The sequence below is a fragment of the Protopterus annectens genome, chromosome 9.part0 (genome assembly GCF_019279795.1).
Source record: "Protopterus annectens isolate FY-2018-M chromosome 9.part0, PAN1.0, whole genome shotgun sequence".
NCBI classification, from domain to species: domain Eukaryota; kingdom Metazoa; phylum Chordata; order Ceratodontiformes; family Protopteridae; genus Protopterus; species Protopterus annectens.
The window spans coordinates 1252016196-1252033695 of NC_056743.1; the positions used below are offsets into that span (position 1 = coordinate 1252016196).

General features: G+C 41.2%; 1 protein-coding gene across 1 annotated transcript in view; it reads left to right on the plus strand.

Moving 5' to 3' along the window:
• LOC122811974 (protein phosphatase Slingshot homolog 3-like) overlaps positions 1-17500 on the plus strand; it is a 1030454-nt gene that overhangs the window by 576072 nt on the left and 436882 nt on the right. The gene's annotated exons all lie outside the window — the stretch shown is intronic.

Here is a 17500-nt window from a genome sequence, read left to right on the forward strand (position 1 = left end):
AAGAGCAAGACCAGACCTCAAAGTTGTTTGTCAGATCGCAGTACATTGAAGATTGAAATATTTGCCCTTTGTAAATGTAATATGGTAGGGTATTTGGAAAGGAAAGAGGAAAAGAGATCATGCTATAAACAGTATCTCTGCTAATGTGTGGTGACAGTTATTATAGCCTTACAATAAAAGCTTTGCAACTCATTAGGAACCGGGTCTATATTAGAAGACCGAAAGAGCTAAATAGCGAACGCTGAGAATGTCGAAAAGACCAGACCTCAAAGTTGTTTGTCAGATCGCAGTACATTGAAGATTGAAATATTTGCCCTTTCTTCACTGTAGTGTGATCTCGGAGTTGGTATATATATTTAGTTGGGGATGTGGGGGGCACAGCCCCCCACAATAGCAAGTTCGAGGTCAGGTTTTTTCGATGTTTTAGCGTTCACTATTTAGCTCTTTCGGTCTTCTAATATAGACCCTCAGGAACCACAGGAAGAATTCCTGTGCAGGAATAATAAAATAACTGCTGCAGACTGCATAAAGTTTTACAAATTCTTGTTCTACAGATATTGATTCAGGCTGATTTTGAAAAAAAAAAACATTTCAAACTTCAAAGGGTCTGTAAAATGCCACCTGTAACATTCATGAAGCGGCTTGGTAAGAAAAACTAGTGCAGGTAAGAACAAAATCTGTTGGCTTTCAAACTTGAGACTATTCACAGCGGTCCTGCAAAACTTTTACTATTTTCATAGTTAAAGACATTTACCATAATATGAAAATATGAATGTCTCCTGCAGTCAGAGCTCTCAATTGTACCTATTTTGGATTTACTTTCCTATTTTCAGCCTTGATTTTACCCCCTCACATCATTTCCTGTGTAAGTACTTTACACTGAATGTTTGATAATGTGCTTATGTTTTTGTGTTATTTTTGCCTCTCTGTTTAAGCTTGTATTTGAATAATGTCCCACAATCTTGTAGAAAGTAGGAGGAGTTTTTCACTATGCTGATTGCTAATTAGAAACACAAATTATTGCCTGGTTGTACCTACTTTTCGAGAGCTTTTGTACTTATTTTGCATGTCTATGGGTTGGGATGTATCGTTGCAGTCATCACAAAATGGGTATCTACCACAGGTGAAGTCCAGGGGTCAGCCAGTCTTCCATAGTTGAGCATGCTTCCCATTGGTTGGGTTTGACTGCCCCTTCCTTGGGACATCAACGCAGTTGCACTATAAAGATGGTGTGAGGTCTTCTTGCTTCAGCTGATGGATGTGTTGAGTGAACTAGAGTTATATTTTGTCATTCAGGCCTCATGCTGGACATGTTCTTCCAGTCTGGGCTGTTAAATACCTCAAAGGGGGGGTGATATTTGCTCTTCTCTTTAGAATATTGCTAGTCTACTGTACTGTAGTTAGTCAGGTACTGACGCACACAGGGATACTATGTTGCTCCATAAAAAAGTTTCTGTGAGTGCCATTAAAAGACGGGTACCTTACAAAGACTTTAATATGTCCTGAATATACTTTTCAGGGCCTGACAATGACATTTGTCTGCTTGTTCCATTTTTGTGAGGCTTAGTAGAAAGATATTAGAAGGAGGGCTGTAGCTCCCCCAGTCATACCTGGAAAAATTTGATTTTTTACCCTCTTCAAACAAGTCATCATAGCTACTGAACAACAGCAGCAGAATTTGTGGCCATCTCACCCAAAAAGAAGTATGTTGAAAAGAAGTGGGTACACACACAAAAAGGGGTGAGGAAACTGTTGAATTTGTAAGTGTGCCAAGCCTCCCAAGGTCTGAGAGAGCCAGCACTGCAGAGGTAACTTTGCACCCTTTGATCTGATACCTGTTCTTGTTGAGGCCTTTGCTAATTCCTCTGTAGAAGTTGTCAAGTCTTCAGCACTTTGCACCTTGCAAGTCCTCCAAGACTGAAGAAATACTTATTTATACTGACTTGGTCACTAGGCCCCTAACATTCAAATTGTAGATTAAGTTGGAGTTAAGGACAGGGGAAGGGTGAAATCCCCACTGTGATAGTCAAAGAGGATGCCTTCACTTGTAAATAGCAGCTTAGGGATTCCTCCCAGCAAGCTCACAAACCCATGTGGCAGGCTGTTTGCTTAGGACTATTACATATGGATCAGTGGATGTCTGCCATTTCACAGCCCTTGCTGTGTCATATGATCTACGTCTGCCAACTTCCCATCTTCTGGGTTACTATCAAAATATCGAAGTTCATAACAATGAACATTTAATATTTTGAAAATAATGTCATCCTGCATGAATACTAATTAGGTTAAAACATCAAATCTGTTCATTGAATTCAACAGATTTGACATAAATTGACCATGATGGCAGTGTAGGTGCAAATGTAAGTTAAACACCTACACTGCCATTCACATTTTAGCAGGTGTGTGTGTGTGTGTGTGTGGGGGGGGTGCACTCCTCCAGCAAATTAATTATTCTAACTCCGAGATCGCACTACAGTGAGGAAAGGGATACATTTCTCAATCCACACTGTACTGCGACTCTACTCACAAAATCGAGTTCATATCAGTAAATGTACACTTGCATTCACTGATATGTACTCTCGATCTCCCAACGTTCGGCAACACGGAAGTCGTCTAACGTTCGACTTTCTGTGTTCGCTGAACCAACATTCAACCATTTGATAGTAACCCCCCCAGATCCTACCACAGGACTGGTTTAATCTGGCTCAAAGTTTCCTTAATTTTCATCAGAACTTGCAGCCAGCCAGGTCTTGAAAAGCTATCTTTTGTAGAGGAGTTGGACTGTAAGTGCCAGCTGTTCTCTTCCTTCTGGGGTATATCACAGATGAGAACACTCTTGTCTTATGGGTCTCCTCCAGAGAACTATCCTGTAAGAAATCTTTGCTCTTCAGAAAAGATCATTTTAAGTGGCAAACCAAACACGTGTCATAATCCCAGGAAAGATATACAGACCTTCAGGGACTGGACCCTCCTAAACCTCTTGTTTACTTCAGTTTTTGGAAATCCTACAGAATGTTTTTGAAGCTGCATACTTAGACACAGACTCACAACCCCTTACTCCTAAGATACCTGACCATTTTTATAGAGCCCAGTAATCTGGTAAGTTATTTTCAAAAAGACAGTCCAACAGCAGATCCAGATGTAATGTCCTTAGGTTCTCCTGCTAAGAGAGCTAGACTGTTTTTTTTTTTCAGTACAAAGCATGTACCAGTTACTGGGAAAGTGGAATCCTTTACTGATTTGTGTAGAAGGTATATGTGGCAGCAAAGCAGTGATGGGATCTGTCATCAGGAGATATGCCTGGCTGAGGCTTTAGGCCCTGCCATTGGAGTCACAGAGCAGCTCCTTAGTACCTCTTAATACAGGGAGCTGCTTTTGAGGCTCAATCTCAAGAAGTTAAGAAACTGGAGGAAAAGAAGAAAACTATGGAGTCAGCCAAATAGCTATTATACCTCCCAATTCTCAAATGCAGCAACTCTTGCCTACTAAAAATGGGGCTTATTACAAGAGGGAAGGGAAAGCCAAACAGCCACAAGGTAAAAGGCTACCCATAAGAGAAAGTAGTAGACTGATGAAAAAATGGAGGCATGTGATCAGATCCACAATAGCGTGCAGCACTGAATATATACCACTTCACCTTCTCCAGCTTCAGAAACTGCACCACAGCATCCCTCATATCACCTTTTACTTTCCATACAACCCTTAAAGATTGAAGACCAGGTGGTTCTGTTCTACCAGCCGTAGGCAGATATATTCAAAGACAGCTGGTTTATCAGCACAGTCTCAGAGGGTTATGAACTCCAATTTAAAACTATACCCATGAAGTGGGGTATTTCACCTATCTCAAAAGGGACAGCAAAATATAGTAGGCCTCCTAACCCAGGGCATATTTTCACAGGAGAATAATGGAGTTGGGCTCCCCCTATGGTAGAAGACACAGGCCTTTACTCAAGGACATTCCTTAGTATCAAGAAAGGATGTCCCTTGGAGACCCAGTCAAGATTTATCAAGATTAAGCAAATTCCTAATGACCCCCAGAATTTTTAAAGTCCTGTTGCTCCTCCTGGTTCCTTAAAAACTGACTGTGACTCTGGATCTAAAGGATGCCTACCTTTATATTCATTTTCACAGAACTCGTAGGTGTTAACACAGATTTAGAAGCAGGGGTCTGCCATTATCAGTTTACTACCTTGTCCTTTGGGTTTGCTACTGCACCCAGAGTTTTCACTAAATGTCTAACTCAAGTAATAGCCTATTACAGGAGCAAGGGCATTCATAGATGCCCATATCTGGATGATTTCCTCATTCAAGCTTGATCCCAGGAGGAGCTACAGGAGGCAGTGACCTGTACCCTGGAATACTTTCAGGTTTCTCAACCTGTCAAAATCCACTTTGCTGCCAGGGGTGGTCAAAGAAGCACTACTAGATGCTACAAATGGGCAAATCTTTCTGTCTGACTAGGAAGTGATATTACTGTCTGTGTTTCTCAGGAATATGGCACTGAAGTACTCTGTATCAGGACAAGGATTCCTAGAGAATTTTGGGCTACATGACATCTATTATTCTAATGGTGCCCTTTGTGAGGTTACATATGAGAAGGCTGTTAATGGAGAATCGTATCTGAATTCCAAAAAGAAGAACTTGGGCTGTTCAAGTATAGAGGAATTGAGGTATTCCTTTCAGACACCCCACTTCCAAATCAAACCTTGACTATGGATGCCTAATACACTGCCTGGGGTCCACACTCTGGATCTCAGTGTTAATGGCATCTGGAGGAAAAGAGACATTGTAAACCTAAATGAAATAATAGCAGTAATTCTGGACCTCAACATTTTCTGGCAAATATGGAACCCAAGAGTTCTGCACTTGATTACAAACAACGCCATTGTCATGTGTAAAGGGGGCAAGCCTGAGATTTTTGAAGAAGAGCTGAGCCAAGGGTCTGGCTTGGTTCTTAAAGCCCGCTAAGAGCTGAGCCAGAACAGGCAATTGTAACATTAGATCAGTTAAAAGAAACTATGTTTGGAAGATCAGAGCAAATTATTTAATTAAAAAAACTGTAGTTGTTGCCAAATAGAGAGTGTCATTGCTCATATTCACTGAAATGAATGAATACTGACCATATATTGATCACACTTCTTTACAGCTTACACCCAGCCACTCCCTTTGCCTTGCCCAACTTAAAGGTCTGCTGACAGTGAACATAAGGGGAAAAGTAAAATAAGCACAGCACAGAAGTACAGCTCTTTGCATTCAGGAACAGGAATGCTGCCTTTTGGTTTAAATAATGATTTAGTGCATGGTAGTTTCACCACACCTTGCAAGAAATGGTCAAACAGCCCCAAGGTAAAAAGAAAATACACTGTCTAAATGGAATAACAAAAACCTTGTGAAATTCTGTATTTTGTTAGTTTTATGTAAGAAACAGTATTTCAGTTCTGTAAAGGCAGGCCAAGATAACAGTAAAAAAACAAGCCATATTCTTAACCTAAATATTTGGGTACAAAATAAATACACTGTCCTAGTGGACTGTACCCCTCCTGAGAGGGTAGATCACTTCTGACTGTGAAGTTGCTAAAAAATATAATAATATTGGAAAACTTTGCTGTTTGCTAGATACTGCCCTCCAACAAACCATATCAGCCACAGCTGCCCTTTCCTTTCATGTATTTATGCCTCCAAAATGATAGCCCCTTTCTGTACACTAATTTCTCAGTAACATTTTGCTGTTTCAGCTGGTGATTGGTAAACACGTACACTGCCTCCAACAAGTCATAACACTTTTTTGCTATCGGTGATTATACGATGACCTTATACTTTCATGTACAAGATGCCTCCTCATCTCTTCCCAAAAAAGCAGCCCAGTTCTGTGCACATCTCTGATGCTTGATGTTGAGGAAAGTGAAACAAAAAAAAAAAAAAACTACTACAGTAATATATTAATTTCAACATGTTGCTGTGGAACACCTGTATTCACCCCCAACATAACCTTAAGCACTGTTGAAGATTCACAGCATTGAGCAGAAATCCGGGGACAGTGAAGAGACTGGGGCTTATCTCAGTTAACAACAAAGAACCACAAAAGAATTCTGCCCATGCTGTCCCTAGCATTGGTAGTGCTTTTCAAACTTTCTTGAACTCTTTCTGTCACTGAAATAGGCTCTTTATCCCTCTATGGAAGCATTCAAGCACTCTGAAGTAAATGAAATAATGCACCCTCATTCCTAAAATGAGTTGCAAATCTTTCTGAAAAAGAATTGTCCAACTACAATATCTTGCAGTAGTCAGGGCTGGCCTTAGCTGAAACGGCGCCCTAGGCGAAGTACTGCTGTGATGCCCCTTAAGCCCCACCCCACACCATATTTAAGGAACACCCCTATTTGAGCCACGCCCACATATGGGTCACTCCCACCAAAAGCACTCCAGTTTTCAATTTTTAAATGCATGAAAAATCATACTGTAACAGATACCTTGCAGTATAGTTAAACTGCAAGTGCAGCCTGAGGGCTGCTTATGCACATTGGTCAACATTTATGTTTTATGCAGAGGTAAGTCTGCTATTACTCACATGGAAGGTTGTAGCCTCAAAGGACCCTGTTTTGCACAAAAAAGTCCTGGCTCTGCACCTCCTCTTACTTCTGTTAAGTTGGAAAAAAGTACCATTTTTGACATGCATGGTCTATTTTAGGCAAAAGGCATAACACCCACAAATAAGCCTACGGATCCGACAGACTTGAGGGCAGAGTCGGATCCGGCACAGTACTATTGGCGCCGACCCACTCCCGGCTCCAAGGCTGCACGGCTCCGAGCGCTCCGAGCCCTGATAGCGGCTCAGAGAAGGAACAATGAGCTGAAAAAATGGGGTCGAACTCCCCCCCAGAGGGGGGGGGGGCAGGACCACTCCCATCTGCATCTGGGCCTGGATGAACCTTCGCATCATCCGGTCCAGATCAGCATCAGAAAGGCTACAGGTGGATCTCGAAGAGGCTACCGAGGTAGGCCTTGAGTGCCGCCTCGATAGCCTCGACGGAGATCAGGTCTCCTCCTCCTCGGGGCCCGGGGAGAAACAAGGTGACCGGAGCCAAGGAGGAGGAGATCCAGTAGCTGAAGCAGCCGGAGGGGAAGCCTGCTTAGCTGGGGGGGCGAGACGGAGGTCTCGGCCCGCCGCTTATGGTGCTTCTCCCTCCGCTCCCTCTTCCTGGCCTCCCTCTCCTCTGACCCTTTAGCGGGAGTTTGAGTCCCGGGTGGAGGAGGAGGGGCAGGAACAGTAGAAACTACCAGGGTAGGTACTACTGGAGGGGCGGAGGCCGAAGCCGAGTCCGAGGCAAAACTCCCGCCAGGACCAGCTTTGACCTCCGCTCTTTCAATGCCCTGGGGTTGAACGCTGCACAGATAGTACAGCCCGAAGTGAGGTGTTCAACCCCAGAGCAGCACCGAGTGTGGCCATCAGCCGGAGAGAGACTATGGCCACACTCGGTACATTTACAAAAGATAGGCTTTGGGGGACATCTTTTTTTTAACAAAAAGATTTAAAACAGAAAGACTAAACACACACACGCAGGCCCCAAAGAGACACTACACAAGCACACACTACGCAGCCAGCGAGGGGAGGGAATTATACCAAAAGTATATAAAACAAAGGGGAACCTAACTCTTTCACACAAATATTAAATTTTTAGCAAAAAAAATTACACTTAATATTCAAAAAACAGCACTTAGCTTAAGGAGCTCAAGGATCAAGCCTTCCACCATGCGCGGCAAACTAGATCTGAGGTCATGGAGGGTGAGCAGGGCATTATGGGTGAGGGGAGGAGCTAGGAGCTCGGATCCATAAGCTGGAAACTATTGCCGGTTCGGATCCGATATCGGATCCATACCCCACAGGTTGCTGACAAATGAATCTCCTACTTCAGATTAATTGTTACTGTTTGGCTTAGATTTAGTGTTGGTAATGGGTCAAGAACTTACTCCATAGGCAGCTTACAACAGGTGACAAACCAGATGGTTACATTTTGCAGCACTGACAAACATATGCTTCAAAACCATATCAGAACACACCTATCAGCTATACAAAACACCAGGTCAGAGTCCATCACCCAAAGAACTTTGTTCTAAGAACTAAGATGCACAATTTGCCTATCAAAATTATACCGCCATACTCTTCTTACGGAAAAGGATTTATACCATAGAAGCTAAATGGAACACTGAAATCACACAAACTGTGTTCACTCCTATTTGAATAGGATGTGGCAAGTAACTGTTAATATACATAAATCATTGTCTTTAATTGAAAATTTTGCTTTATGAAATACCACGAATACCCATGACTGTCATGTGTAACGTCATGTCATTCCCACAATTCCAATATTTTACAGCCTCTAATTAAAAATCAAAATAAATAAAAAAATACTAAAGTAAACAAACTTAAAGCTTTACAAGATAAAAAAAAAATGTTTGGCCTAAAATGCCAGCTTCCATAAAATGTAATCTTCCATTAAGTAAGAAGCTGAAATTCCAGAATTTAATACCATCTTTTCTGAGGAAAAGAATTGTGTCTTTGGTAACTATTGTGCCTACTTACCTACCTATCTGCTTGGCAGACCTTCTGTCAAAGTGTTTCACATCTCTGGTAAGTCTCTCTCTAAAATGAATCAACCAAAAACAAAACACAAGTGTCCTGAAAGACAGCCAGTAAATACTCACATACAGGGTGGAGCTCATTTGTTGGTATAATGCCAATATCTTTAAAGTCCCAGTGGCTGACATAAGGGGCAATAAACTACAGGACACTTGGATGACTCACTGGAAATTGATTACTACTAGTATTTCAGAAATGTTCCATCTTATTTACTTTCTGTCATGGGTCTATTTCTGTTAGCATCCAATGGATGAGTTGGGAGGGTGGCCTAATGATTAAAGTGTTTGCCTTACAAACCCAAGGTGCAGGGTTTGAGTCCCACAAGGGATAATTGGCTAAGCTTAAAATGGCTCACAAGGGCATTAAGCTTAGTACTAACCTATGAGATAATGATTCAAAGTACCCATGTTCCATATATTATACTACCAATTCAACAGCAAGACAAGTTCATGACTACTGAATATTGTCCACATCATACCTTTCTTAAAGTTATCTTGTAAGCAGTCATGCATCACACTTTTGGATTCACCTTCTACTTAGTTTTATAGCATTAGAACTTTTCTGCTCATCCTCATCTGAAAAAGGAACCACTAATTAGCACAATTACAAATTTATCCAATCCTGTTATATTCTTCCTTATGTTTTCCATCCTAAATTGCAGACTAATAGTGCTGTATATCATTTTGTAATTTGCAGGTAGGCTTCTCCTTCCATCTGTTCCACAGTACAAGTTATAAAGACATTAAAGTGATATAGTTCCAACTTCTGAGCCCTATTGTAACTAATTAGTAAGACCCATTTCTGTGCATGCATTAATGTATAACAGCTTTTTGCATTCCAGTCAGGTTTTTACCCTAACAACTCCACTTTTTTAACTCAATCTCTTGTACAGGAAATATCAGGTGTTGTCAAACTGGTAGTAAGCCACATGCACGGTGAGCATTTCTTGGTCAACAGCTTTGATCATTCAGGAAACTATTACATTTATATTTATTAACTACTGTCTATTCCCACCAACAAAACAAACATAATGACACTTTGGGACAGCAGAACATTCCACTCCCCCACCCCCCAAAAAAATTCTGTTTGTTGTTGTACAAGTCTTTGCACATGTACTCCTAGAACAAAAATAGCACAATAACGGAACAGGACAAGGGACACTTGAGACAGCACTGGCTCTTACCTCACTGGTGAGCAATACATTCATTCATTCCCATAGTCAGAACACTAATTCCAAAAAAGTTAAAGTCTACAAAGGTGTTAACTGTTTTCAGAATGGAAAAACGTGATCGCTATTCAAACTAATCTCCATATGTATACATAGAATTCACGCGTCGTGATTATGGCCACAAAACATGTAAATATATGACCCATGACCCGAGCACAGGGCATGCAAAGTAGACAGTAAGATCGGAACAGTGTACAGCCGGGAGTTGTTTTGAAAGCAACCAATCTTCTGTACAGAAGAAAAACTGCCAACAGCATTACATGCACCAGTTCCAGTTATAGTGCATTTTTTCTGCTTGTGGATGCAAAGACATTCGCAGTCAGCTTTCAAAATTAGAAACCATAACCTGTGCACGAGTTAAAAACTGAAGACACCAGTAGTTGGTGCCTACAAAAAATTCTCTTCACTATTTTCATTAACAGCTACCTTAAGTTCAGTCATACAAACACCGTACTAATACCATAAAATAATAAAACATAACGCCATTATAAGGAACACAACGTTGTGTGTGTATCTTGAACTGCAGAACGTATTTAGTTGACATTGGCGTCATGCCACACAAAAGTTTCTCCTTAAAGGAGAAGACTCTTGCATCACAACTAAAGTTTTTATAGTCTCCTAGCCAACCCTCAGCTGTAAGTGGGAGGGTACTGATCCCTCCCTCTGGTCCCAACTTCCAGCGCCAAGAGAAGAGCGCAAACTTTATTAATTAAAATAAATAAATAACTACATAAGGCGCCCTAGGCGGTCGCCTAGTTCGCCTATGCCTAAGGCCGGCCCTGGCAGTAGTCCTCTCCCATGAAGAGTGTTTAAATCTTCTCCCTTTTCACCACTGTGGCATGTGGCATCACCATCTCTGGCATTCCACTCAACCACAATGTTTATTTATACAGACTGGACCTAATATCGAGCATTCTCAGTCTGCAGGTCTGACCTGAATGAACAACTCAACAGTCAGCAGTTACTCAAAAAAAAAAGACCCTTGTTATTGTGGCTTGGTTTTTTCCTCCGCTCTTTAACCTGGTGGTTCACGAGCCAGAGCAGAGCTTATAGATAGGCTTGAGCCAAGCCCACCTCTAGTCATGTGGTACATAAGTCCAGGGCCCTCATCCTCTCAACGTTGGCATGCAAAGATGGAAGAACCCTTCATCAGACTCAGATGACCCTGAGGGCTACATATGTCTCACTACAAGAGAATGTCTTAATGGATCAGTTAAGCAGGACTTCAGCATACCTTCAGGAATAGATGCTAGATAGGGACACCTTTCTAGGTGTTATTCACAGGCAGATTGATACCAGAAGCAGATACTTAGAATACTGAATGTAGACATGTATTGTTAGACAAAACAAGTCATGGGCATTCTGAATTGCCAATTAGCTGAAACACCTGATGTCCATAAGGGTCATTTGCATATATTCCATGTGCCTCTGATACAAGTCATGGGCATTCAGAATCGCCAATTAGCTGAAACACCTGATGTTCATAAGGGTCATTTGCATATATCCCATGTGCCTCTGATACAAGAGGTTTGGGAGGTCACTCAGTGGAAGTTCTAGCTTTGCTGGAATCATCTTTAAAAGAGACATTTCAAAGGCAGACATAAAAACAACCATCCTTCCTAGACTATTTCAGAGGAAACCATGTCAGAGTAAGTGGCATGCTTATGGAAACAAGCTAGGATAATATCTTTGGGGGCCAAAAGCCTTTTTGTTCATGGATGCATACCTATAAAACACAAATATCCAAGTAAATTCAACAGAAAAAATCCATTTGGTGGACTCACAAAATTACTAAGATGCACAATATAACAAAAAGGTTAGCTTTCAAAAATGTTCCTAGTTGTTAAAAACAAGTCTAGATTACTGTACAGAAACTCCTTACTTTCTCTCTCAAATTGCCCAGATCTATGAATTCAGTTTGATTTCAAATGTTGAAAAGCAAGAATAAGGTATTCTTTAATTACTTTAGAAAAAATGTAACTGTAACATATTAATAAACAAGTGATCGTCCAGTACACTGGACATAGTAATTCTACTTGTAGAAAAATGTGCAAACTTAACAAGCTTAGACACAAGTTGGAGGTTTATAGACACAAGGGGAGACATCCCTTATATAAGTATAGATATATTTTCTGCCACAAGTAAAATTAAAAACTCAAGCTGATGTTCTATCAGAAAGTTGAGAAGAAAAATTATGACTGTAATATGTTCTCAGTAAGCAGTGAAGTGATCACCCAGCCACTGTACATGATGACTGTACCTGCAGAGACATTATGTGCAGACTTCACAATAAAAAAAGACATGTATCCTAATCTATCCATTCCATCTACTCCAGTAATGAATGACTGCAGGCAGCACAGAGTCAACATCTGTGCATGTCCCAAAGCTCAAGCTCTTCCCTTAACTCCTGTAAATGATTCCCTCTGTACTTCAGATCTCGTGTAACATCCAGATAATGATATGTGCTGTTTGGAATGCTACTATTATTAAATATCTTTTTCTTCTTTCTTTTTTTGTCAGAATAACATAGCAGTTAGCTTTGGTAGACTAATGTAGTTGTAGATATCAGTAAGTTTTGATGTCCTTCCATATCACTGTTGCAGTATTCTTCATAATAGGGATCCCCTGCCAAGGGTAGCCAGATGTCCGTCCAGTGTACAAAAGCCTTTAGGTTGTAATCGGTACCCCTTACGTCACACATATTCTCTCTGTGCATGGCGTAGGGCATAAAGGTGACATCTGGATGTACCATCCTCAGAACTTCTTTGCCGCCAGTCCGAACGGGATCTTCAGTCGATCTGAATGCTCATTCATCTATTGGTTTCTACCACTTTCAAATAAGTGGCCCATTGAGTTTTTTTGATTTTCTTGTTGTAAGCATTGCTTCCATCTGATAAGGGTAGCACAACCATGGAGAGGCTGGGTAAGAAGGTGTATACTTCTGTTACCCTAGACTTTAGGGCTGTTAACTATTAGACACATATGACTTGATATGTTTTTGTTTTCCCTGTGCCCACCTTTCAGAGGAATTATCATAATAAGCCTTCTTTTGTCTGTAAACAGTCTGGCCCTCCCCCCACAGGTAAAAAAAGGTTGTAGAAGGGCTCCTCCTCCTAAGGCTACCCAAACTACTTCTACTCAGAATTCTCCTTTTCCTGACAAACCAGGTGCTGTCTGGCTATCCTTGTCCTGGTTTTCTCAGTCACATTCCTCTTTCTCTGTGTCTCTGTCTGTCCCTTGCTATTTGACTGAAGATCACACAAGACTCCTGGGTTCTTTCCATTATTCACCAGGGTTATTACATGATTTAAAAATCTCTTCCCCCTTTTCTGGGCATTCCTCAGCCTCCTCAGGAACAAATACCCTTTTTTCCAAAGGTGCTTCAGGGTCTGTTGGCCCAGGGGACTGTTCAGGAATTTCCAATTCCTCAAAGGGGAAGGGGTTTTATTCCAGAATATTTTTGGTCCCCAGGAAAAGGCACCGGGAGACCCATTCAGATCTTCCTCAGCTAAACACCTTTTTGAAGGTCCCTTCCTTTCAGATGCTCTACCTTCAAATCTAGTTTCCTTTGCTACTTCCTGTAATGCCCCACCTGTGGCCCAGTAATCAAGGAGCCTCAATCCTCACCACTGGCAACAGTGGGGGATGTACATTGGGAGGATGACAGGTGTACACAGTATTTCCAGATGCTGCTGTCTGCATCAAATGCAGTTTCCCTTAAGAGCACACAGTCAGTCCAGGGCTGGTTTCTCCCTCTTTGTCTAGGTCCCCAGTAAGACTCTCCCCACTGGTACAACTATAGGGTTGACATCTCAGCTGAGTAGCTAAGCCAAGACCCCCAGTACCCTCTTTGTCCAACCAGTGCTTTGTGTCCCTGCCCAAGTAGCTGACACACACACACACACACACACACACACACACACACACACACACACACACACACACACACACACACACACACACACACACACACACTTTGAGGTTTGATTTATACACACACACCTGAGAAAGGCTGGCACAGGTTTACTAGCTATGTCCCCTTCTGCCCAGATTATAAGGTAGTTATTACTGCCACCAGTCAACTCTTTATCAGCTGCTTTCCGGCCCTTAACAAAGGGTGTCCAGTCTTGCTGTGTAATGTTACTATGAATACAAATGGTAGTTTGACCAGGAGCAAGGCTATTAGGAGTGGCTCACAGTGTCACCAAATAAATATGCAAGTATTCTCAGAACTTAAATATGTCTCACAAATGGCCACAATGAAAGGTTTAAGTGTATTTAACAATAAATAAAAGAACAAGAAAATACTCAGTATATAATCACAGTAACATCAGAGTTCAAAATCACAAGAAATATTTAAAACAACATTGCAGGACAGTCTCAAACAAATAAAGAAAAGCATCTAAATTAAGTTTTGCTATATTCATAACTATATATAGAAAGTTACTATATCCTAGTTAACTTACTTACAGAGCAAGGCAGCTGTGATGAATGGGTCTTCCAGATGATATTGTCAGCTCAAAGAAAAATACAGAATACTTAGTCTCTGTCAGAGGGTTCTTAAATTAATATCCCAAATGTTTCTGCTGGGATAGCTTGAAGAATGACATTGTTTCTTGTCATCTGACTCTATCCCAGGTAAATCCCCCCATTGTTGCAGCTGGTAGCATATAGGATCTACATGTGAAAACACATAGACAAGGCTTTTCTTGGATCTAAGGCAGATCCTGGAAATCATAAAACAATGAAAACACTCCCAAGGCAATACAGTGAACCTGTAGTTCTAGACATTTTCTGTTACTGCACTGAAAGTGAAAAATAACATTATTTTATTACATGGCTATAAAGTAATTTAATTTCAGCTATTTTTCTGAAGATAACCTCTTGTGTTCCAGTTTCCATTGTTAAAATATATACATCTAAACAGTTACAATGGTGCAGGTACATTTCTGTTCTAATCCAGTAGGGTACACTGTGGTTACATCTTTAAGCTCAGTACTTTGTAAAATACCTTTTCAACATACACTTCTATACCAGCAGTTTGATATACACATAACATACAGTTCTAATACAATTGTAACACAAGCATCTTACATGAAGCATGTTGACATTCACAAATGACACATAACCATTTACAAGATTCCAGACAGCTGTGCTGGCAGTATCTCTCTTTGTCACACTTTTATGTAAATCATGTTGATATTCACAAATGACATACAATTATTTACAAAATTCCAGATAACTGGGCTGGCAGTATCTCCTTTTGTGACACTTCCTCAATCTTTTCAAGTTTCCCTGGATCTCAGGGATGCTTATCTACACATTTATATTCATCCCCTTTTTAGGAAGTTTTTACCTTTTTCTGTTGCTTCCTGACATTTTCTGTTCTGTGCTTTGCCCTTTGGCCTTTCTGTTGCTCCAAGGGTCTTTACCAAATGGCTTGCTCCTGTGATTGCTTTCTACAGGTTAAGGAGGGTACAGATCTTCCCTTCCTGGCTGACCTCCTTATTCAGGCCTCCTCTCCAGAGATCTTAATTTAGCATCTACACTTTGCCATTTTTCTTCTGCAAAGCCTGGGGTTTACTAAAATTTCAAGAAGTCTTTGTTGATTCCTTCTCAGGATCGTGGTTTTCTGAGATCAAGAATCCAGACTATTCCAATGCTAGTATTCCTGTCTCCTCCCAAGGCCATACCTCTCATAGCTTTCTTTCAATCACTTCTTCCTCTGTCTTCAATGATGGCCAGGAAATTTCTGAGGGCTCTGGGTTACATAGCTTCCACTATTCCTATGCTCCCTCTAGCTAAACTTTACATGAGAACGTTCCATTGGTTTCTATAGTCAGTTTGGTTTCAACATTCTCATCCTTTAGATTTTCTAAGTCATTCTTCTTCCATGGCTCAAGCTTGAACTTCAGTGGTTGATTCATCAGTTGTCCCTCAACCCAGGGCTTCCTTTTCAACCTCCACACCCATCTCAGGAACTTTTCACAGATACCTCAGACATGGGATGGGGGCCTCCTTTGGCACTCTGAAGGTACAGGGCCTTTGGCTGATTCAACAAAAGAAAGACCACATCAATGTCAAAGAGATGAAAGCTCTTTTGCTGGCTATTCGGGCTTTTCATTCTCTTTTCCTTCCAGGGTCCCCAAAATTTTCACAGAGAATACCACAATGATGTGGTATGTCAGCAAGCAAGGAGGGGACAAGGTCTTACCCTCCTATGCAGGTAAGCCCTTCAGGTTTGGGAGCTAGCTATCCATTATCAGGTGACCCTTCAGGTAGTTTACATTCTCTCAAATCAGAGCATAGTGGCAGATTCTCTGACCAGGTCCATAACACAATCTTAGGAGTGGATGCTTCACAGGGAAGTGTTTCTAGACCTTTCCACCAATGGGGTACTCCTCAATTAGATCTATTTGCCTCCCCTCTGAACCAGCAGCATTTTTTTATTTTGTGCCAGAGCTCCATTACCTCTGGCATGGAAATTGAATGCAGTATCTTTTTCTCAGAAGGGGTTGTTTCTTTGTCTTTCTTCTCCTTCCTCTCATTCCAAAAGTCCTGTTCAAAATAAAACAGGATGCTCCCGAAATCTTGCTGGTGACTCCCTTTTGGCCTGGACAGCATTGGTTCCCTCTTCTTCTGCATCTTGCCAAGGGCAATCATCACAAGTTACCTCACAGGTTGGACTTACTCACACAAAACAAGGGATCTCTCAGCCATCCCCACCTGTCCACACTTCAACTGACATTGTGGGTGACAGGGTTTTGATCCACTATAGACACCTTTTTTCTGAGGTTGTGCTTCAAGTCCTGCAGGAGGCCAGGAAACCCACTACTAGGAAGTCTTCCTTGTCCAAATTGAAGAGATTTTCTGTTTGGTGTCGTTCTCATAGCCTGGATCCACTTACTGTGGATGTTTCTTTGGTTCTTTATTTATGTGAATTGCTCTATCCTGGGTTGGCATATTCTTCTGTTAAGGCCCACCTATCAGCTATCTCTGTTTGTCTGCCTTTAACTCCCCCTTTAGCCTCTAAGTTTGAGACCAAACAGTTTCTTAAAAGTTTCTTTCACATTAGGCCTCTTTAAAAGCCTGTTCCTCCTTCCTGGGACCTTAAATTTGTTTTAGAAAAAAATTGAATTAGGCTCCTTTTGAGCCTGCTGCTTCAGCTTTCTTACAGCATTGTTCTTGGAATACTGTTCTTCTTTTGGCCCTTACTTCTGCCAGACAGCTGTCTGAGCTGCTAGCCCTTATGTCTGTTCTTCCTTTTTTAGTTTTTCTTAAGGATAGCGTGTCCTTTAGTAGTAATCCTTCTTTTATGTCCAAGGTGGTTAATGAGTTGTCTCTTAATCAGTCTAGTCATTGGCCAGCTGTTTTCCTTCTCCACAGTCTACTAGTGTGAAGGTTTTCCATACCTTGGATTTGCATAGAAAATTCAGATATTATTTGGATAAGACTAAAACTTTTCGTAAATGTGAACAGTTTTTTTTTTGTTTCTTTTCATCCTAGGTCTTTAGGTTTGTCTGTTTCCAAGCAAACCATTTCTTCTTGGAGATCTAAAGCCATTTCTTTTTGCTATTCTTTTCATGGGAACAACTCATTCTACTATAGCTGTGGCTTCTTTTGGTGATTTTTTC